This window comes from Artemia franciscana, unplaced genomic scaffold (genome assembly GCF_032884065.1).
Source record: "Artemia franciscana unplaced genomic scaffold, ASM3288406v1 PGA_scaffold_37, whole genome shotgun sequence".
NCBI lineage: Eukaryota > Metazoa > Arthropoda > Branchiopoda > Anostraca > Artemiidae > Artemia > Artemia franciscana.
In genome coordinates, this window is record NW_027062675.1 from 614,999 (window position 1) to 640,005 (window position 25,007).

Here is a 25,007-nt window from a genome sequence, read left to right on the forward strand (position 1 = left end):
ATATGATGGTAGCCTACCTCTTTTGGTTTTTATTACCAACAAAGAGATTTAGGCTATAGGGACTTACTGTTCCATTAGTAGCAGGTTGAAGGGAAGAAAGAGCCTTTAGGAAGTACTTTATATTGTTTCAAACTATTCTTTATATTTACTTTTATGTACACTTTAAATTATAAGATCTATTTTGTAAGGTTTCACTTTTATAATACATGGATTTTTAAAGGTCAGCAGGTAAATTTATGACAGCTCAAATTACTGACTTACTATAAAAGTGAACATACCACATGATTCCTTTTTTTATGCTCTTTATGAATATAATAATTGCTCCAATTGTAAATTCAAATTTAAGCACTTTTTGAGCTCTTAAAAATGACAAATATTCAATTTAAGTATGAGTTATTGGTTGAGTTCTGACAAAATAATGCTACATTTTCTCAGCACTGTTATCTTGGTTGTCTTTGACAAAAAAATACTACATTTTCTCAGCACCAAAATTATTTATAATAAGGTTAGGTCAAAAAGTGCTTAACTTTGAATTAGCAATAAAAGCAATTATTATATTTATAAAAAGTGTAAAAAAGGCATCAAGTGCTACATTCACTTTACTGGTAAGTCAATAATATGAGCTGTCATAAATTTACCAGTCAGGACCCTCTACATGTAGCCTAGAAGGAGAGGAGGTAGGTACTTTAAATTACCTTCATAGAACCATTGTTGAAAGTTTTATTTTCCTAACCTAAACCCTTTCCAAGATAGCCAATAGTAGCTAAAGTAGAATTTTACTGCTTCACAAAATTAAAATATCACTCAAATCTGCCTCAACATTTCCAAATGTAGTAAGCTGTGTGCTAATTAGAGAACCCCTCTCCTCCCCTAGTTGTTCCAGATAAATCCTTATGCAAGGCTGTATGCAGAGCTACAAAAAAAAAATGTGTTTTCTGTATACTCGGCCTAGCTTATACAGAAAATATTATAATAGGCCTAATGAACTCTTATTGAATTATATGCATGATTCCTTTGTAAAGCAAATTTTCATGTTTCCATTCTTTGTTGTCAATTTTTGAAATCATATTTAATTAGGCTAATGTTAACACTGGTATAGTGGTTGGCCTCCTCAGAAGAAAACAATAAAGTTATGAAAACATGATGGGTAGAACATTTTGAAAAAGTGCTAAACTTTTACAGGAAATGATGTAGAAAAGAATGAAGGAAGATTATTTTATGAGGAAGAATTAGAGATAGTACTAAATGGATTAAAAATTAATTAGGCCTCAGGTACTAATAATTTGGCAGATTAGCTGTTTTCTTCTTTTTTTAATATGGTGGCTATGCCATATAAATACTGAAGATTGTGAACATGATTTCTTAAAAAGGGAAGTACATTGCAATTGTAGGAAAACTCTAATTAATTCCTTCAATAAAAAAAACATAATAAGAGTGAGTGTGGTGATTATAAAAGAATTAGCCTAGGTCCTCTGGGAAACAAATTCCTTAGTATGATAGACATTTTTTAGACTTAGAGATGCTGAAGATAAAGTTTTAAGAAAAGAACAGTGTGGTTTTAGGAAGGTGTGTGGTTTAAATTTTTACTCTTAGATTAATAATCAAGCCTGAGTAATCAGACCCCTTAAGCCTTAATTTTATAAATTATGAGCTCATATACAAAGAGCTGATATGAGAACTTTAAAAAAGTTAATGAACTTTGTATACAATTCAAGTCATAATTCTGGAGCTCTACAAGGAGGTATACTTAGGTTGCTTGGGGCTGCAATTTAAGGTAATAAATTTATTTTATTTCACAAGATCCTACCCCCCAATTCATTTGTCAACTTCCTAAAATTTCAGCACTGTAGTAGCAGGTTAAAGGGAAGAAAGAGCCTTTAGAAAGTATTTTATATTGTTTCTAAGTAAATTTTAGAACTTAATTAAGTTTCCTTGGATATTGTCAAGAAAGGGATGAAGCTCAAATAGGCTACTTTAAAGAAAACAAAAATTCTTCATCTTATATTCTACCACAAATATCTTATTCCTCATGTTAATCACGCATTAAGATTTACGAATCATATGAAGGAAATACACTAGTCAGATAGGCTAGTTAACTATTGAGAATAAAAAGGACTGAGTTAGGCCTAGATACAAGCTAGTATCAGGACTTAGATATATTTACTGGTAACAGGAGCTATGTTTGTTGGCTGAGGTGACTGCCCAGAATTCAAATACATATAGCCAGCAACAGCAGAGAACATGACCATTGAAGCAAAAACTGCATGGACATCCATGGTTAAAAATTTTAAATCTTTTGCTTCTTGAGGAAAATGGTGAAGTGTGACGGTAAAATCCAGAGTAGCTCGTAAATATTTGCATTTTTATCGACAGATGTGACTATAATGTGGAACGGGCATAACTTCTCTAGTTACTTTAAAGTTACTTGATTTTTCACCTGGAACACCCTCTTAGATTGTGGTAACTTAAGGAGGATTATGCTTGGATGCTTTTGGTTCCTAATTATACTACCTTCCGTATAATTATGCTACATCTGGTAACACTGTGTTCGAGGCCCTGTTCAGAACTCTATTCTGTTCCAAAAGATTCTGATGGGCAAGAAAGGAGTTTTTGTAACTATGACAGTGTCCGAAATCTTATTTCACAAGGAATGCTTCATCCGGATGCAGGGTTAATTCTGAATACTCAGTCCGAAAGCTGTTTTCGTCATTTGTTCTTTGAAGCTCAAATCCCTACGCAACAGCAACTGAGTAGTAGGGGAAGAAACAGAAATCAACCATTAGATTGAAAACAGCTTGAATGTAGCTCCTAATCACTTTGCTACTGCTGCAAATTAAAGTACTGGACATTCATTTGCTGTGTCTGATGGAGGAGCAATTTTTTCTCTTACAGATAATGCATGCACAATTGTCAAGACTTTGATTTTGGATAGCTTAGGTCAGACACTGGGTATATCAAGCATTTACTATAGTCTTTGGTAGGCCTATGCCTAACAATAAGTAAGGCCCATGACTTTTTTATGATGGCAATCAAGATCAAAGGTCATCACTAGATTCAAGGATCGGATTTTCTCTGGCCTTTGAAATCTAGTGGTCATGCAAAATGGGTGATCATTAGATTTGTAATATAGTGCACATCCACTTATGCACTAAATATATCTCTAGAGAAAATAAAATTTAAATGTCTCCAGAACCATCTAGACCATATCTAGTAGGCTAATAGAACTGAGATTTTCCATTACAAAGCTGCTGCTAAGAATCAGAAACACAAAGAATTGAGATTAGAAGGCAGTTGTGTTTATTGGCCTTGATTATTTAGACCAATTAGATTTGTCCTATATTTTACCACCTTTTAGCTGAATTCTTTTGTTTTGCATTTGCTTTGCTAAAAAGTTGTCTTAAAAAGTTCCAAGTTTAGAGAATTATGTTAATATTTTTCTTGCTGATCAGAACAATTGTCTTTACAATTCCTTCTGTTTAAAGCATTTTAGAACTATAATTTTTCTTATTTTGTATTATTTCAAGACTAGAATATCACAAAACTAAGCTTTCATATTGCTTATTGTATCTTAAGTAAATACAATTCCTGATGGAGTTTTGTTGATACCTGTCTTAAATTTAATTTGTCTAAATAAAATGCATATTGTTTATGGGCAGTAACTATGACTTGATTTTTTTTTAAATATTTTCTTTTTTCAAACAATTGTTGTTCTGTGGTCACATTTGTGTTCCTTCCTAAGTGGCTGGCTCTCTAGCTTGAGAATCCTTTGTCCAAAGGGCACAGGTTTAATTCCTGGCATTACCAGTTTATTTGGTTTAGGACAGGGATCAGTGATGTGACTCTGTTAGCTCAGCTTGAATTGGCCCAACTTTAAAAGGTTACCTAAAGAAATGTGGGGACAGTAAGCAGAAAGGGCATGCAAAAGCACAGGATGGCTGGCCCCTAGCTTCCTATTGCACTTCCTGGCTAAAGGACCACCTGGTCCTTTACTGAGCTTCTGACTTAGTCATATAAGCTTTCTTTTAAACTTATTAAACATAAGTACAAATGAAGAAATGTCAGTAGGGTAGTTGTTCCTTTTCAATGAATTGTTGAGGTATAGACAAGAGTGTGGGTCATGAGAGATGGCTGGTGAATGTTTTGCAAGGTTTAACAATTTAGGCGATTGCTCACGTTGGCAACTGAGCACAAAAGTAAAATTTTGTGAATGGTTTTTCTTTGTGACTGTTATACTTATGTAATGTCAAGTATTTTATAGTTAAGCTTTATTGTCTTGTTTTAATTGCAATGGCCCTAGGACTTTAGTGTAATTAAACCAACTTACATCCATCCATTTTCTTCAAACAGACAGGAGTTCTATGTTCCCTAGCTTCAATAAATTTATATGCAATTTTGAGACCAAGGGTTACAAAGTAGGTCAAAACTTGCAAATGGAACTGTGGTGCAACTAATAAATTTGTAAGGAATGTATATCAATTTAAAGAATTAAAAAAAATCATTTAGAATTCAAACAAAACAAATAAATAAATAAAAGTATCCATTTACAATCATTTAATGAATTGTCACAAATGTAGGTCACTCTTAAGATTGAAATAAACAAAGCTTCAATTATGAATCTGTTTTCTTTCAACAGACTGAAGGGGCAAACCTCCAAGCTTTGATAAATTCAATCTCACTTTTGGGCTCTTTTCAATGGGAACTTTCTTTAAATTTTTTTTTTATCAACTAAAAATAGTAGGGAAAGCACCAGGTATAAGTGACTTAAGAGACTTGACAACATTTAGAAAAAGCTACATGCAACCTGATCTAAATAAGGATGCTATTGTAGAGTATCAAAGAGAAGCCTACAGATATATCCCAAATACAGTAAAGGCATATTACAAAGAACAAGAACAGGTTCATAGAATACCATTGAAGTGGTAAAGAAACAAGAAAATTGCAAAAATTGAGATTATAAGATTAACAAGAAACTATGAAAATTGCAAGTACATTACTAGCCTCCTTCCAACAGGACAAATAAGGGGATTCACACCCCAAAGCTCTGACTATTTTCAACGACACCTTTAGGAGCAAAAAAAAATTAAATACATTTTTTTACATATGTCAAATATGACAGTTGACTCAGGAGTTTAGGGTCAGGGATTTAATACTCTGTGGTGCCACAAATGGAAGGACCTTTGCTGTCATAAGCATTGTTAATCCTAGCACACACTCACACTCAAATATAACATTCTGTAAAATCATCAACATCTTAAACAGCAAAAATAAAAGACTTTTTTTATTTTTGATAAATATTATTTGAAAAAGGACACTGCAAGGCAAATATCAGGTTCATCAGCATGCTAAATATGATGTGACAATGATAAAATTTGTTAAATCTTTTCTGGGATCAAATGTGTTAACAATAGATAGCACAGACATTGCAATATCTATTTGTCCATCCATCTGTTTGATTGAGATTCTGAGAATATGACCCTAGGTCAAAAAGGCTAAGGCTTTTAAAGTTTTCTTCATTGACATTAGGTCAAATAGGGAAAGAGGAGGGCATTCTATACACAAAAAGTAGAATTTTTTTTTGGTTTGCTGAAGTTAGTGAAAGGAGTATCAAATTTAAATGAAAGATGGAATAAATGTACATAGCGAAATATCACCAAATTGGATCCTACTAGAATTTATCAGATTTGTTTAGTATAATTTCAAGAATGGGTAAGATGCTGTCTCTGATAGTTGACCAAGTTTAAAAAAAAATCCTTTAGACCAAAAAGCTTAAAAATAAATTTGTGTCTGATACACAATATAGTTAAATATATGTAGTTAAAGGAAAATCTACCATATTTTTCATCCCTGGGAAATTAGTTTAAAGCCCTGACCTGATTAGAAGAGGTAGCTCACATCAGGTTACTCAAACATAATTCTAAAGAAGCTAGACCATGGTTAAAATACTAATACTGCACTGATACTTAGTCAATTATACTGCTATTTCAGCTTATTTGCATTGTGATGTTAACAATGGGTTTGCAGCTTTAATGTGATGATTGCTTGAAGACAGCATTATCACCCTATTTAGGGTAGATCAATATAATTTGAAAGAAAATCATATGGGAAAAATTCAAGTTGATTGACTTCTTGCTATCTCAGAAAGGGGTTATGTTAGGAAAATGAAACTTTCAGGGAAGCATCTACAGGCTAAAGTATGTCCTTGGAAGGTACTTTGAAGTACCTACCTCTATTCCTTCTCCCTCTAGAGGGCCCCAACCTTCAAAATATGTGTTATAAAAGTGAAATCTTGTAAAATAGATCTTCTGTTGAATGAAGTACAATAATATTGTTTTCAGCTTCACAACTTTGCTCAATCCAAATTTATAAGGTTTCAAAGATATGCCAATACATTTCGTAAATTTTGAAAAAAAAACATTGATATGGCTCAGAATTCTACTCATAACAGGAATTGCATTTTCAGAACTAAAGGCAGAGAAAAAGCAACTGGTAACTAAAACTTAAGATAAAATGTTGTTTTGTCAAAATTTCAATTTTGACAAACCTGTTAAACTTGTCAAACCTGTCAGATAGGCGAATTTCTGGGCTCTCTAGAGGGAGAAGGAGTGGAGGTGGGTACTCTAAAATTCCTTCCCAGGATATACTTCAGCCTGTAAACCCACCCCTGAAAGTTTCACTTTCCTAACCTTACCCCTTTCTGAGATGACAAGAAGTCACTCAACTAGAATATTAACAATCGCTTTATTAAACAACTATCAAAAAACTGCTGATGAGCTATTACTCTGCTTAGAGATAATCCTTTAGCAGGGCATGAGAAATTTTGTGTTTTCTCTTTGTTTAAAACAGCTTAATTTTTTTGCTTCAAGAATAACAGAACAAGAAGTCAATGATCACTGTATTTAGCAGTTATCATACAATTAAAGCTCTATGATCACCGAGTAAGGTGAAGATCTACATCCTTGATAATAATCATCTAAAAGCTGTTGATCAGAAGTAATTTTTTTTTTAAACTGAGATATTCTTAGCCACTTACACTGGAAGTTTTTTTTTTGTCACACATTTTTGGAATTTGAAATCTCTCTAGAATTAGATCTTACTTCCTTATGCTCTGGTCTTCCTTATGCTTTGGATATGGGTCGCCACTATCTTTCTTTAGTATTTTCTGAAAAACCTCAGATAAATGCTGCAATTTCGTAGAATTTTTTCGTGGGGTTTTTGACCTCATAACCCTGCGATAATTACAGATGAAATTCTAATCGGGACTGAGAATTCTTCGAAGAATTCCAGAGGGATGCGAAATTAATTCTGCATACTTGAGATGTCGGACAAGCTAAGTGTTCCCGATATCAAGTTGCGAAATATTTGTTTCTTTCTAAAAAGCCACAGATTACTTAAACTGAGCCGCTCATCTTCTTCATTTGGATTAACCTGTGCAGAAGAGAGGTATAACGAACACGAAGGGCCGTATTTTTACCGGCTGGATACTTGTCGTTAAACTGCTGGGGATAGGTGATTTCGGTATCTGCACTTCCCACAGTTCCAATCTAGTAAATAATTTAAGACGGCAATTAATTTTTAATTTTGCACTGCGTTTTCATTCACCCTGCGTTTTCATTCGCGCTGCGATCTTTTTACGCTAGCCACAGAATAAGAAATAAAGAAAAAGACCTACAAGAGGGTGAATCGAAAAAGTTGTGCGAAAAACATGGCTCCTAAACAAGACCGCAAACGGAAATTATCCAGTCCAAAAAAGTCTCTAGATTTCTGCGCAGGCTGCAAACAAGGTCTTGAGCCAGAATCTAAAGCCGTATTATGCGATGGATGTGAAAAATGTCCGGTTTGAATGCACTCTGGTACATCAGCAGATCCCCCTTCATTAGCTTAAATCTCGAGGCGTATAACATCCAAGGTCCCAAGTGCTTCGGCTATCGCGGACATAGTTAAAGGAGTTGTAGAGGATCTTAAACGTGATATCACCGAAATCATAGATGAAGTCAAAGAGCGTCTCGATGAACTTGAGAAAAACATGGCGAAAAAATGTACTATCCTAGAAGTTAAACAGCATGTCGAAGCAGCAATGCTGCAGGAAACATCCAAGATCAAACAGGCCATTGATTCCCACCTCGAAGACGAAGTCCGCAGACTGTTTCGACAGAAAAGAGACAGAGATAGCAGGAAATTTAACCTAGTTGCTTATGGCGTACCCCTGCAGCTAGGAATAAACAGTGACAAGGCGTTCATTGAGAAATATCTTACAGAGCAATACAAAATTCCTAACGCAAAGATTACTAATGTAAGACGCATTATAAGCCAATCACCGCCTGTCAAAAAGGTTGGGGCCACTCAGTAAAACATCAGACAAGCAGGAGCAAGCTATCAAGAATCAACCGAAAGCAGACCCCCTCCAATTCTTTTCTCTGTCCAAAATTTAAACTTGAAAAAACACATTCTACAAAGATCTTACGAGCTTCGTCAAGAAATTCAGTTTAGGACAGATGCATCACGGGAACACCGGGAGAAAAGAAAAGTCTTAGCCGCTGAACTCAGACGCCAAATTGAACTAGGAGAGCCGAACTTAGCTATCAACCACGGACAGATCGTCTCAAAAAACTCTGTGCGCCCGGGTGGCGGATACTCTCACCAGACCATGGAATGTTAGTTGCTCCATCTGCTAGCCCTGTACATAGTGTAAATAGTGACACAGAGAATATCGATAAACTAACAAGTATTGATGAACTTTCTTACTCGTCCAGTCTTGATTCGTTCAAGTCCTTCACAAATGAAAGCGCCAATTCAACCGACGATAGTAGATCCTGCAGCACTTTCTTGTCTATTGAAGATGAGCCAGTCCGAAATATCTACAATTACCAAAAGGAAGTATCTAACTCAAAAAGGAAGCAAGTAAGTCAAGATTTTTCCGCTCTAATCGCAAACGTTGACCAACTTCTTAACAAAATCAACGAGCTGAAATCTATGATTTACGCAAATAACTATAATGTTATACTCCTTACTGAGGTCTGTCCTAAGAACTCAAGAAACCAGCTCCTAGACTCACTTGCTAATCTGCAAGGATACCACGCTATATCCAATTTATCATCTAGTCATTGCCGCCGTAGAACACTTGCATTAGTCAAATCCTCGTATGTTGCAACCGCTACTGCGCATCCAAGTGGATGCCCTTACGCTCAAACAATATTCTTCGATATTTTAGCTCCAAAGAGTAAAAACCATCCCAATGTTAGAATTGGCTGCGTGTACAGAAGCCCATCATCACCTTCACCCGAAAAAACAGATGCAAAGCTAGCTCAGCTCATTTGGAAGATTGCAGACACCCAGAAGGGTGACCTTTTAATTGCGCGCGACTTCCACCTGCCGACCATCACCTGGAAAGACCAATTCCCCTATGTTACCTCTGATTCTGCGAATCCCATCATAGATATGATCCATGATACTTGCCTCCACCAAATTGTTGACCAACCGAGCCGATTCATGAGCGGGCAGCTTCCAAGCCTCCTAGACCAAATATTTCTTTGAAGACCAGAATCCCTTCTTTATACTAAGTACATGCCCCAATCGGGAAAAGCGACCATATTTCCATTGAAATAAAAACAACATTCCTCAAAGTAACTAACAGCTACCTCAAAAGGATCTTCATAGACTATGAGAAGATTAGAATGGATCTCATCAACATCTCCTGGGATGATGTCCTAATCGGCTCTTTAGAACAACAATGACAATGCTTCAAGGAATTACTGCTAAGCAAAGCTGAGCAGTACACTTCGAGCAAGCTCATCCCAAAACCGCGAAGACTACCGACAATGACAAAAGATATTACTTAAAAATTTAACTCGCGATTTATACACGAGCTTAGAATCTACACTTGCAGACGAAGCTAAGACGAATCCAAAGAAATTTTGGAGATATGTCTTTAGCCAAGACCATAATAGACGAGGCATCAGGAAACTAGTAACTGAAGAAGGTGAAGAAATAACTGATATCAACAAGCTTGCAAACTAACTAAATCAGCAATTCGTTTTTGTTTTCACCACTGAACCCGATGGTCCTTTACCCTCTTCACCTAAATACATTGTATAATCACCAATGGAAAGCATCAATCTATCACATACAGAGGTTTTCAGACGCTTACAGAAATTAAATACTGATAAATCGCCAGGACCAGATAACCTACATCCCAGGCTATTAAAAGAAACTGCAGCTATCATAGCAGAACCACTTAGGAGAAATTTCCAGACATCACTTACCTCTAGAGAGCTGCCAGCAGACTGAAAAATAGCCAGCATTACACTGGTTTTCAAGAAAGTTAATCGTTCCAAGCCTGAAAACTATCGGCCAATTAGCCTGACCTCAGTCGTCGTCAAAATACTTGAGCGCATAGTCAATGATTCAATCCTTAAGCATTTGACAACCAACAAGATCTTGTCCCCCAAGCAGCATGGCTTCCAATAAGGGAAATCAATTGAAAAAAACCTCTTGGAATCATACGAGAAAACCAAAGACCTAATTGACCAAGGAAATCCGATTGACCTGCTCCTGCTGGACTTTGCTAAGGCCTTTGACAAGGTTCGTCACAGTCGACTGCACTCCAAAATATCCACTATCGGCATCAAACAGGCTGTCGTAGACTGGCTAATGAATTTCCTTACAAAGCGCAAACAAAAAGTTCGCTTATTTGCTGCAGATGGCAAACCAATATACTCTGACGAGGCTGAAGTAAATGAGCGGAGTACCACAGGGAACTGTACTGGGTCCAGCTTTGTTTCTGATTTCCATCAATGACATATTTAACCATATTGATAATGGCATGCACCTGTTCGCTGATGATGCCAAAATCTTTGCTATTGCATGCCCTCAGAAAATCCAGCGCGACATAGACGAGACACAAATTTGGACCCATGACTTGCTTCTCCAATTTAATGCAGGAAAGTGCTGTGTATTACACCTTGGACCCAATGGCAAATTACACGATGTATAACCCCACCACCAAAGTAAGAGAAAAGCTAAAGAACAGAGCAGAAGAAAGGGATCTAGGTTTCATTATTGATGATAAACTTAAATTTCATAGCCATGTCCAGCATGTTGTTTCCCGTGCAAGCTCCAGTCTTGGACAACTAAAACGAACCATCAACAGCAGACAGGCATCTATATTTATAAAATTATACAAGGCTCTCGTCAGACGTCATCTCGATTTTGGCATGTGTCTTGCTGGTTCTTCTTATGAACAAGATGTGAGGCTCATCGAAAACGTACGGAGACGAGCAACAAAATGCATAAAAAGTCTAGCATCAACCTCATATGAGGACCACCTCAAGTACCTCAAACTACCCACTCTGGTTTACTGACGCTTGCGCAGCGATATGATGCTTACTTACAAGCTACAGAACAAAAAGTCAGCAATCTTTGGCGGCAATCTCAGTACCAGCCAGCAATACACAAGAGGACACTCCAAGAAGCTAGCAAAGTCAAGCTCCCGATCTAAAACTCGCCAAACGTTCTTTTCGAGAAGAGTCTTAAATCATTGGAATAAACTGAAAGATTCAACTGTCATCCAGTCCTTCAAAAACCAACTTGATAAAGAGTGGGAGAAGAAGCAGTGGAGGTTCGACTGGCAGTCATCAATTTAAGAGCACTACGGATAAATCCTAGAAGGATATAAAATGAAAACCAAGGCTCTTTTTTCAGAAAAGACATCCTTCTTATATCTTAGTCCCTTGGATTTTTAAGTCCCATGTCTGACACTCTGGTAGAATTTCTTTAAGAATAAGCCAGATATGTTTTGTTGATAAGACAAACAGAAATATTGCAAAAAAAATTTTACTCTTAAAAAATATTAAAGGGTTTATTGGAAGTTCCAGAGTGCTTTTATTTATATAATAACCCAACAAATTGAATTTATAAGGAATAATTAAGTATCAAATCTTTCTCTAGGTGTATCCTATGTTTGAACTGACATGAACAAAAACTTTTTGTAGAGGGGCAGAACTTTCTTTCTTGAGGTTTTTTTTTGGAACACTCTCCCTTCTGAACAAGATAAAAAATCTTAAATAAGTGTGTATGTTTGATATCCCAATCTATTATTTTTATACAACCTTAAAAAAGTTATTCCAGCTATGCCACTCACAAGACCATCTGTCTGGGTTTTACTCTATTTAACAGTGGCTCTAGATTTTTATACACTTCCATCAAGTTGATTTTAATTCAAAAAGGAAGTAAGCACCTGGAGTTGTTTTTTAACATTGGGAGGTGTATTATATAAAGGGTTGTGAGCTGTGAATGTAGTGGTTAATGATGTTCATAGTTTTCTCATACCCTTATGTTGCTTCTGTTCTGTTACCTTACCTGGTGGTTCTTCTTCATCATGTGGCATATAAGTTAAACAAAACGCTAAATGTCTATGACCAATTAGGTTTTTCAGAATTATGGCGACTACATCTTTTGAACAGTACTTGGATAATTTCCAAATATATACATTTTGGAATAATAAATGCCTGATTTTAAAGTGGTACTTATCTCATAATGGAGACGCAGTTCTTTTCCTCTGGGATTTCCCTTGACTGTTCTGGTAATTGTATATGGCTTCTATGCCAATCATATATAGGCTATGTCTTTGTCTCTGCCAGAAACTGCCCAAGATTATAGGAGGCTGCTTCAAAATGATGCTAATGGAAGCCCCAAGCATGAAATTGTCACATGTATTGCATATGCAGGAAGCACCTTTGACAAGTTAAGAAATGTTTAGAGGAGTGCCACTTTCTCTTTGAAGCTGAAATTGAGGTTCTTCAGTAGTAATGTCCTGTCAGTACTAATTTATGGTTGTAAAAGCTGGGCACTGACAAGACAGCTAGAGAAAGGGATCCAGAGTTCTGAAAATAATTGTCTTAAACAGATTCTTGGTACCAACTTATTCATTAGAGAGAAGACTAAACAGCCACTCATTATTGATAAACTTGGTGGTGGTATTTGGGAAACAGGGTTAGAGTGAGCAGCAATTGTAAGCCTCATGATGTTTGTTGTCCTCCAGGTGTTTAACAGTGGGGGTGACAGAAGGTTACACTTGGACAATGCCTAGAAAAAGATGCAGCACTCAAGAACATCCCTTGACGAGCTTTGGTAAAAGATGCTGGAGATGCATTGTCACCACCATATGTGTGTACTGGTATATGAAGTCCTATGTCTAATCTGCCAATATTCTAGTCCTCTTGGCATATTTGCTGACAATATAATGAAATATTTTTCTTTTTTGAATGTCCTACTTTGTTTTTCTGGGGGAGGGGACTCTTCAGCCAACAACCCAAACGTTTTTTACAGTAACCCTACCTTTGAATAGTCAATGGAGAAATTTCTTCTCAGGGAATGTCTCCCAGGGCTAGAGCTAATTATCTCTCTCCTGGGTTATTTACCACCTCCTTGACCAAGATTTTTTGATTGGTTACTTCTATCTCTTTTTGTGCCTTTTGATTGAGTCAAGTTACCTGCTGGTGATCCCTTCCTGAAACCCACTTTTGGGACCCGCTTTTCCAGAAATCTCAGTATGAGCTTGCCCCCTTCTGGCTTCTGTTCTTCTCATACTACACTGGCTGTGCATGATGTTCAATAAAAATGGAATAAAGACAAAGAAGAAATATTTGTGTATATTTTTTGAGTACTGAGGGCATCCTTGTCAAAAATCTGCTTTGTTTCTCTGGTGAAAATCACCTTTATTTTGTTAATTATCTTTATATTTTCTTTCTTTGTGTTTCATTTCGTTGAATGTTAAAATTGGCTTCTACATAAAACATAATTATTAATATGATTCAACAATCCAAGGTGAAAGAAAACTAGGACATGTTCTTGGAATTCAGGAAATCAAATGGGAGGTTATTAAGTCTGAGTTTCTTGTGAAATGTATGCTTTATAAAAATGTCTGAAGTCTGAATAATAGATTGACCAAATGTATATCTTAGATCTGGTAAAAATAAAGCTATACATGATTATTTGACCTGGGATCATTCAGACTTAGGGTACAACTCTGAGAGCATGAGAAATGAGACTCACCTCCAAAATACTGCTTGTAAAGCTGATATTCTACCCCCTTCCCTCCCCCACCAAAAAAATAATTAAGGACTTCTGGAGATTAGTAAACATTTCTTTTTGGTATGTTTAAATTCTGCCAGGCCAGGATAAGGCTCAATTCAGGCCCTTGCACTAAGATCCTTTTTTTATTGGAGGGGAGGGGGTCCTGTTAATTGAGCAAAAACAAATGAACTACTGTATATATAAAACTATTTCTATGTGCTATTGAGGGAGTTTCAAGGTCCTTGCATACATCTGTCTCAACCCCTGCTGAGAAAAAGGTAAACAGCTACTCATACAAAGAGACCTGCTAATGATCTTTCCATATTATTGAATTCAGATATCACTTGTATCATCAAAATATTGAAAAAGCATCAGAATTCATAAAAGAGTAAAATAGAAGTATCACTGCAAAACTTAATTTCAAAGAATAAAATGGATTTGTTCAAAAATTAAAACTATTAATTTTCGAAGTGTAACTTAGGCACCATTGATCTATTTGTTTAAATGAAATAGAACAAACTAGAAGAATTTAGATATAAAACTTTGTTTCAACATGTATATTTCTTTTGTGTGACTTGATTGTTCTTGGTTTTCAATTATTATAGTTTTACTTAATAATTAATTTAAAAATTGATTCGTTTTTGTTTGTTTTAACATAAAAACAGAATGACTTTTAGGATTTATTCAATATAAAAAACTGCTTTCTTTCACTTTTTCTTTTGTTTTCAAATTTTCTAAACTGTATTTCATTGAAAACACTATGTATTTTGAACAGGTTAATTTTAATAGGGCCATATCTAGAGTTCTTCAGAGGAGGTGGCATAATTTTGGGGATGGATGTTTACAAAAGACCTTACAAAAATGCATCAAAATTTATCTATATGTATTTTGTAGCTTTTTATAAGTTGAATTGAACCTTTGGGCAAGGGAGGGGGCCAAAGCCTGATAACATCCTTCATCCTGGATGCTTTGTTTTGGTTGTTTCGTTTGAGGGGAGTTGCAAAAAGACCTTACCAAATTCATTGAAATTTGTTTATTTGCATTTTTTTTCTTTTTTGTTTGTAGAATTTAAACTTTGGGCAATGGGGGATGGGTTCTATGAGTTGAAAACTGGTAAACCCTTCACTCTGGATACATTCTTGAGTTGTTATTTGACAAAACATTCATGCCTTATTATTTTGTATTGTGCTTTTGCTTTAAAATTGCTTCAAGTATATATCTATTAATTGCTTTCAGTAATGCATGAATGACACTTATGCTATAACTGGGGTACAAGCAGGACCACTCTACAGTTCAAATATCTAGTAATTTCTGTTCTTTTTGAGTTTGATTTGAATATCAGCTGTATTTTTGTTACATGATAAGTTCATTTTTTTTTTTTTTTTGTAAGTCGAATATATTTTTCTTTTAACTTTAATATATGTTTTTTTAACTGTAATTGGGGTACAAAGGGGATGACTTCCCAGCTCATATATCTAGTAATTTTTGTTCGTTTTGAGTTTGAGTTGAATACAAGTTTTATTTTTGGGTTGTTTTGAGTTTTTGTTGAGTCTGATATCTGTTTCTTTCAACTTTTAATGCATTCTTTGCTATAACTTCTGTTAGTTTTTTTTTTGCTCTGCTCAAGACAATACCTGATTCTTTGTAAAAAAAAAAAAAAAAACTCGTTTGTTTATTTATTTAAAGACTAAAAAAGACAGACAATTGCACTTTGCTGTGGTGCAATCTTCTTTATTACTTGAAAAGGCCTGTAAAACTGAAACTTCTATTCGAATTACTCCTCTTAATATTTTTTTTACATAAGATTTTTTACAAAATCATTTTAATTGAGTGGGTTTTTGTGTGTATTAATGGTGGTAATGGTAAGTGATTCACAGTATTGGCGAAGACAGGGGGGTTTGTCTCCTCTTGTACATTTTTGCCCACCTAGGTTTTGAAAAATACTTTTTTATGGCACTTGGTATTAACCAAGTGATTCTGAAAAAGACTGGTTAATTCTGAAAAATTAGAAAAATGAGGTATTTTTAACTTACAAAGGGGTGATCGGATCTTGATGAAATTTGATGTTTAGAAGGATAGCGTGTCTTGGAGCTCTTATGTTAAATCCCGACCGGACCCGGTGATGTTGGGGGAGGACCTAAAATCTTGGTAAAGGCTTAGAGTGGAGGGATCGGGATGAAATTTGATGGGGATGATGATCGTAAGTCCTAGATACGTGATAAACATAACCAGAACGGATCCGCTCTCTTTGAAGGAATAGGGGGGGGGGGAGGGGCTGGTTAATTCTGAAAAATTAGAAATTTTTTTAATTTGATATCTTCAAATATCAAATTCATTTTGATATCAAATTTAAATTTGATATCTAGAAGGATGTTGTGCTTTAGAACTCTCATTTAGATCTCTACCAGATCCGGTTACATTGAAGGGAGTTGGAGTTGGAAACAGGAATTCTTGGAAAAAGTGAAAATTAAGGTATCTTACGAGTGGGTGATCGGATCTTAATGAAACTTGATATATAGAAGAATCTTATGTCTCAGAATCTCCTTTTTCAATTTGAATCGGATCTGGGGACATAAGGTTGGAGGGGGGGGGGAACAGAAATCTTGGAAAACGCTTAGAGTGGAGAGATTGGGATGAAACTTGATGGGAAGAATGAGCACAAGTTATAAATACAAGATTGACATAATTAGCACGGATCCGTTCTCTTTGAGGGAGCTGGGGGTTGTTAATCTGGAAAAATAAAAAAATTGAGGTATTAACTCAAGAACGGGTGACCAGATCTTAACGAAATTTGATATTTCGAAGGAACTCATGTCTCATATCTCTTATTTTAAATTCCGATCAGATCTGTTGACATTAGGGGGATTTGGAAGGGGAAACCGGAAATCTTTAAAAACGCTTATAAATGTTGTAGATATGTGATTGACGTAACTGAACTGGATCCGTTTTCTTTGGGGAGTTAGGTGGTGGGGTTCAGTGCTTTGGCGAGTTTGGTGCTTCTGGACGTGCTAGAACAATGAAAGTTGGTAGGTGTGTCAGGGAGCTGCACAAATTGACTTGATAAAGTCGTTTTCCCCAATTCGACCATCTGGGAGGCTGAAGGGAGAGTAAAAATTAGAAAAATTGAGGTATTTTTAACTTACGAGAGGGTGATCGGATCTTAATGAGTTTTGATATTTAGAAGGACCTCGTGACTCAGAGCTCTTATTTTAAATCGTGAATTTTCCTTTTAAAGCAATCTATTGATTCTTAGAATTTTGCTAGAGCTCATACCATATGAGCTCTTGACTCTTCTGACTTCATCACAAGTGCCATATGAGCTCTTATCTCGTGTTTCATATGTTCATTGAAAAAAAAAACGTTTTTGATATTTTCGTTGAATTTTGAAAACCTTTTGCCCCTCTGCTATAATTTTGGGAATTGAATCTCCAAATTTTGAAAACCTTTTGCCGCTTTCCTATAATCTTGGGAATTGACACCCTTCTAATAAGTTTTAATAACATAAGCAAATAATGTTGATTAGAAATTGAAATTTAGTAATAAAACGGTGGTAAAAGTATTTCTATTTTTCTACATTTGCCAAGATTTTGAACCTCAGTATTTCAATATTTACCTCAAATATGCTACAAACGACTTCAGAAGGCAAACTTCATTGAGAATTAAACATTATTGTATTAATAAATATTAACGTTTGCTGATAATGGGTTTCTATTGTGAATTAAGCCTTATTTGCGTAATATTTACTTCGTCTGTTTTGAGTATGGTGTTCTTTATTGCAATATTAGCCTCATATTTGTTGCCAGCAAAACTTTTCTTTCAAGACTGTGATTATAAACGTGGTTTAACCTGGCATTGTTTGTGAAAATTGTACTTTATGTATTTTGAGTTAACCTTTATATGTCAAAATTTGCCCAGAACTTACAATATAAACTTCAATCTTAATGGCTTCTAAAACTAATATTACTGCTAATAAATCACTACAGCATCCAGCTGCCTGAGGCTTAACAGCAAATATATGCTTTGAAATATGCCCTTTGGGGGTTGTGATTTCAGTAATTTGAGGCTTATTTAAATAATCATTTTGAATTATGGAAAGCATTCTATTGTGAAATCGGTTTCTATTGTGAATTAAGCCTTATTTGCGCAATATTTACTTCGTCCGTTTTGAGTATGGTGTTCTTTATTGCAATATTAGCCTCATATTTGTTGCCAGCAAAACTTTTCTTTCAAGACTGTGATTATAAACGTGGTTTAACCTGGCATTGTTTGTGAAAATTGTACTTAATATATTTTGAGTTAACCTTTATATGTCAAAAGTTGTCCAGAACTTGCAATATAAACTTCAATCTTAATGGCTTCTAAAACTAATATTACTGCTAATAAATCACTACAGCATCCAGCTGCCTGAGGCTTGACAGCAAATATATGCTTTGAAATATGCCCTTTGGGGGTTCTGATTTCAGTAATTTGAGGCTTATTTAAATAATGTTTAATCATTTTGGATCCCTCCTATGCAATCCCTGATTGGTCGTGAATCGAAAGTGTTTCATATTTCTGTAAAGTCAGAAAGAGGGGGCAATTTAGTATGGGGAATGGGCTGGAGGGAATAACTTTTAGTACGCAAATATTGCCAATTGAAAATGCATGCGTAACTCAGATTCAGGAAAATTTGTCATTTTTAAAATATGCTCTCGATTTTTCTTACATTATTTATGAGATTTATACGTCATTGTAAGCTTCAGATTTCCTTATAAAGCATAACTTAGCCATCAGGCTCCTTATAAATCGGAAATTCATAAATATCTATAAGGCCATTTTCTTGGAAATCAAACACTACTTATGAAATATTTACTTTTAAGGTTTCTGATTTCAATGAGTCATACTGCCATCTTAAAGATTTTAAACGATTAACGTTAAATAACTAAGAAGTGTAGGCTACCCAAGAGTCGTTAAGTGGTTACAAGCTGAAATTGGTACTGTTTTATCATAGGCTGAAAGTGCTACTGAGAGAAGAGGGCATTTGGAGGAAGACCATCCCCTCCTATCATACAAAGTACAAATTGTCCCTAGGTTCTAATTTCGGCAAGTTGTGGCATCTCCACCGTTCCTGAAATACGTAGCCTCCATAGTTCGTTTTTATTTTTGGCCGTCTGTATGGCAAAATTAGTCTCGTATAATAGGGAAACTTTTGACTTCATCAATTGATGTTATCTATGTAAGTCAGTAATTTTGTCATATTAGTAGAGTATGACTTGCACATACAGTATTTAAAGTTGCTGACTCATTTGATTGTACAAAATTGTAAAATCAGAATGACAAGCATTTTTATTTCGCAGGGTCATTCTTACTGTCTACGCAGCACTTGACGTTACTAACCCTTTCTTATTTGCAACATTTTGAAATCATTTGTCAGGATGAGTCGACACTTTTTTCTGGTTATTCTTGGTCCATTTCTAGGTGTCTTCTTTCTTTCCATTGTGATATAAAAAAGGATTCCATAACAATTATTTCAGTTTAGTCTTGAGTTTTGACTTAAGTAGACATCTGAATGTAAGTTTTATTTCTCATATTTTTCCATTGATGTTGAAACTTGTATAGCCGTGCACAGGTATCAGTTTTATTTATAAGTAATGTATCTTCCTAAAATTACTTTTTAATTAGTTCTTTAAGCGGAAGGTACAATAAAAGTGTTTGGATAATTCAATTCTTTCCTTAGTAATATTTAAGAATAATCAGGATCTGGCTAAAACTGCTTTTAGTGTATACAATTTATGTCCTCTCATAGCCATGAAAATGAAGGGGGAGGATGCAAACATTTTATCAGTTCTTTTCAATGAAAACACAATAAATTTAATTTTCAAAATCTAGAGGGAGGTGGGGTATTTATGGTTTAATTTTGAACAAAAATAAAAAACGTTGTCTAAAAAATTCAGTTGGAAATCCCTCCCCTCCTTCATTGACACCACTGGCTATCTTGGCCCTCTGTACGAAGAAATTCAAATTGGCTTATACCTGCTAATGATAATGTAGTGAGCTAAATCTTTTTCACAGACTTGGGTAAAATATTGATTTAATGTTTTGTCTGTTTGGATGACTAACATATTCTCCTTTCATAAACTGATTAACAAACACAAATTAATTCAAAGCCATTTTCAGATAGTTGACAAATTAAGCTACTAAGTTATAATATTTTAAGCAACTTACCTTTTTTCAAGACCTTTCCTTGGAAGTCAAGGTTTTCAAAAACTAAAAGAAATATTTTCTTTAAAAGTGGTTTCGAGTAGAACAAAACTGAATATTACAAAACTGAATATAATTTTAGTTTATATTATTAGAAAAAAAAGTTTTTCTGGAGATTGGGTTGCATAGAGATAGCACACAAAAACCGATAGGACTTTCTTTTACCTAAAGTTGCGCTGTAAAAAATGTTAAAATGGTTGAAGTTTGGTTAGTTTTTTTTTTTTTTTTTTTAAGGGCAAAGCTTGTCTGGACAAAATTTCGAAAGAAAACTAATACTGCCATAGTTGCACACGGTTGATGATTAGCGATCCTGACTCTCCCCGCGGAAAACCAGAAATAAATAAAAACTAGTTTAGCACGGAACAACGGAAAACAAGCTTTGTATGTCAGTACTTGGCAGAAGTACATCCTTAGCCTAGGTTCCAGTAAAAGCAATATTTTCTTGCAATGATTATTTAGTTGCTTCGTGAAGGAAGAATTCCAGTTTTTCAGGCAAATAGGCCATTTTGCTGCAGTCTTTCTACACAACACTATTAGCTGTGTAAGTTTTTATTGAGTTTTTTTTTGAATATGCACTGAAGAGACCCCTTTTCCTCCAAGATTAATCAGGTTTGGAGATTTTTCAGTTTATTGCTTGTTGATCCAGGAATTTACTAGCATTTCTTTTTGGTATGGTCTTGGGACTCGTTTGACAATTACATGTTTATATGTTTTATCTTTTTTTGCTGGGAATTCTTTGGATCAATCATGGAGGAGAAAGGATCTCTCTTGGTCTATATTCCGCAGATTTTTGACGAAGTAGGGAAAAGTCGCGTCGACTTTTAGTAAATCTAGAGATCTGGATTTAATTAATATTTGAATTGAAAAAAGAATGTGTGGATAATTTATATATTGTAATTTTTCCCCCCCACCCCTTGATATATCAATCGCCTACTAAATAACTCTCTGGATACGCTCGTGAGCGGAACCTACATCTGAAACGATGTTCTTTATTTGTGGATTTTTGTCATGCTTTATATATATGTTTTGTTTCAAAATGACCAATATTTTAAATTGTATAAACACATATGGTACTTCTATGTTTAATAATTGAAATTCTATAGCATCATTCTATCTTAATCATTACCGGAATCTTGCGTAAAATTGAGCAATTTTTGCGAGAAGATTTTTATTTATTATTGACCTTGACAGTGTTTGTATTTTCTATAATTTGGTTTTCTTTCCAGGTCAATGGTTTTTTTTTTGCTTTATGAATTCCTTTCTTTTTAGCAGATAAAACACTATCAGTGCGGGAAGGACGTACAAAGTGGAGCAGCATGCTAATAATGAAGGAATACGGCTTAAAAACTGGCCCACTGGTGAAGTCCTTTATGATACGCTGCATTCGACAAGTAACGTCAAGGTAAGCTTTTTATTTTAACTTGTGTCATAAGCAGTGTGTACACTCTTTGGTTTCTGACCCAGGTGTTGTTTTTTTCTTCTTTTTGGTATACCTTGGCTTAAGACTCCTCCCTCCCCCCTAGGGATTGACAATAATTTTGCAAAAATCTTCCCGATTCCACTTACAGAACAGAGAAAAATAAGAAATTCTTTTTTAAAAGAACATAAGCAGTGATTACTAATCCACGCGATTATTATTATTTTGCCTTATTTAAAGGCCTTAATAAGTAATAAAATTATTCTGACCTTCCTGTTTTCTACTCATTTCTTGGTATGTGTTGTAGTGACAACATTGTTCTTGATCCATAATGAAACTGTTTTTCTATGTCCACTCGGAGATGATCAGCTTAACATGAGCGAGATAAATGGTATCTATGCAGGTATATTTTGTTTAAACATTTGGTGTGTTGAGGTGATTAGGTTTCGATTTGATATAATGGGTCCTGGATGGCATGCTTTCCATAATTCTCCGTTGTAGTTTCCATAATTTTGTTACTAAAATACTATATTTTCATCATATTTTAGCAGGCACGTACACAGGAATATTTTTCGGGGGGGGGGGGGGCCAAAACCTTTGAAACAGCAGATATAAAGTAGCACTTTTTTTTAAATTTAGTAATGCAAAAAGCAAGTATATCAGAAAATACAGATTAACTTTAATCTGTAGTATTGTAGCGGATGGAGGGAAGACGACTGAAGCCTCAAAAGTACGTTTTAGGCTCAGGTTATGTTCATAGCGATTTAGAACCAGTGATTAATCTATTATATCCCACTGAAAGGGGAATTTTAGGGTTAACAGTGCAATATGGGTGCTGTGGGGGTAGTTCTTCTATTGCAAAAACGTAGATTTTAATGAAAAATGATAGTTTCCAAAATTGATCCATTAAAAGCTGTACTTTATCCTGAAAAGGGGGATAAACGCCCTAATATCAAGGATAATTCTATTTTGCTGTGGAAAGCAAACTCTCTTTACAAAAAAAATAACAGTGCAATTGCTAATTACTTCAAAGAGGGTAAAAAGTTAGACAGAAAATGGATTAATAATTGGGCAGTGACTTGACCGGATAATTGCATGCTGAAAAATCCCCCCAAAAAGGCTTCAATCATGTATCTAGATTCTTAATAAATGTCCTATTTTTGCTAGAAATCCCAAGAAACCATGGGGAAATTATACATTTCACAAAATTTCAGGGGGGGGGCGGGCCCGAAGCCCCCCCCCCCCTGTGTATGTGCCAGTATTTTAGTATGTTTTGTTATGATTAACCTAGCCACACTTCTGTGGCGTGGTTGATATAACAAGTAAGTGCCTATTTTTTCAACTGTGTTTTGGTAAAATCTGTAGAAAAAGGGTGCCTCTGGGAATTATTCCCTTCATGCGGATGCTACTCAAAAGAAAAAGCCACAACTATTTCTTTTGTTTTATGTTGCTTTATTTATACTTATTTTTCTACAGTCTGTGTGGTAAATATGCGGTAATTTCTTTTTGTTTTATTTTATCTTTCTAAATCTGTAATGCTTACTGAATACATTTTCTTTTGTGTCACAAAAACATGTTAGATTTTGAGGATAAAAAAAGAAAAAAAAATATCCATGCGTTTTTTAGTATACAAAATGAGAAGGCTACTCGAGGAAATTTCTCTAGTATGAACCTTAGGTAGGCTGTACAGTTTTTAGTGGACAAAAATAAATGAAAGCGACCGCAAGCGATATTAACAAATATACTAGTTTCACATTGCCCTAATATGACGCGTAAAATGAAAGGTCAATGGTAACAATATGATAGAAACTCGTAAAAAGTTTGTTGGTGAAGTTTTCAAATACCTCTATTAATTGGTTTTGTTAATGTTTTAGGAAGTTATCTAGCTATTCTAGGCATAACCCAGAATTAAGTTTAACCAAGAATTAAGAACAAGAGGGTAAAGGAGGGTTTTCTTTTTTTTTGTATTTCGACAATTTAAACCTTAGATTTTTTCGTAAAACCCCATCTCTGTAGAAAAAATTCCTAGTTATATAATAGCTCTTAATTCAAAAATTCTGCTCGGAAGGTACTTGTAGGGGTCAGCAAGAAGTTCTAAGATTTGAAACACATTTTCAAAATCCTGGGCAAGCATTATTGTACTATAAACTTTACTCGTTGAATTTATTACCATTTGTGCATGACAAGCTAAGAAATAAAATAGGCGTACTTTGCGACGATTGAATCCCCTTGCACATCTGGAGAAAATGCTCTCATTTGAGCTTTTTACATTTTGACCCTTTGTCAAGCTGTTGCAAAAACAGAAGGTGAAGATTTAACTACCGATCTATTATGTCTAAATCAGTTCATTCATTGAAGTGAAATCTCTGTCCCTCAATATTGCAGTTGCAGCATCATTATAAAAAAAGGTGATGGTATTTACCCAAAATAAAGAATAAGACACTGTGACTTATGGCAGATTGGTGATCTTGGATGTACATAAATAATATTATCCCTATCCAAGATTTTCTAGGTTTATTTATTACTGAATATTTAAAAACTGTTCAAATTTTACATAATATGTTGAAGACATTGGAAAAATTTTGGACCCTCAATTGGCGCTTGCCAACGCAGTCATGATGAAAAAGTGATTTGCACAAGGGTCATTCCATAAGTAACGAGACAATTCGCTGTAACTCGTAGACGATTTATTTACCTTACCTTAGATCCTCCTGTGCCGCCAGAGGCACCCAGGGCATTCACGAAGAGCCGCCAGTCATCCCGCATGTGTGCCGCTGCCCAAACATCTTCCCACTGGGGCTAGATCGTCGTGTGGATGTTCGACAAATCCCGTTGGTAGGTGCGAGGCAGCGTGTTCTTGGGTCTACCTCTCCTGCGAGTTCCCTGGGGTTGCCACTCTAGGATAAGCCTAGGGATCCTGTCTTCCTTCATACGGATCACGTGCCCAAGGTAACGCCATCTACTTTGCCGGATGACGTCTGTGACCCTAGGCTGGCCTGAGATAGAGCGGACTATCTGGTTTGTGACGTGATCCCTCCAGTCGATGTTCAGGATCCTCCGAAGGCAGTTGTTTTCGAAGGCTAGGATCCGTCTTTCTTGTTGCTGATTCAACTTCCAGCACTCACTGCTGTAGAGAAGTGCAGAAAGGACGTTGCTATGAAATAGTCTCAATTTCAGCTTCAGAGAATACTTTTTCGATCGCCATACTGGCTTTAGTCGGTTAAAAGCTCCACTGGCTTGCCCAATCCTCTGCTGCACTTCTCGCTGACTTGATCCTGAG

At 35.4% G+C, this 25,007-nt stretch overlaps 1 protein-coding gene across 2 annotated transcripts in view; it reads left to right on the forward strand.

Moving 5' to 3' along the window:
* Positions 1-2,746: 2,746 nt before the first annotated feature.
* The window catches only part of LOC136041769 (protein spire homolog 1-like), a 90,095-nt gene continuing 67,834 nt past the window's right edge, over positions 2,747-25,007 (forward strand). The window contains exon 1 of one of the 2 annotated variants that reach the window (XM_065726535.1): positions 2,747-2,937. The gene's annotated coding sequence lies outside the window, so the exon portion shown is untranslated. Of the gene's footprint in view, positions 2,938-21,458; positions 21,713-25,007 lie in introns of those variants that run through there. The other variant, XM_065726534.1, reaches the window with a different exon arrangement.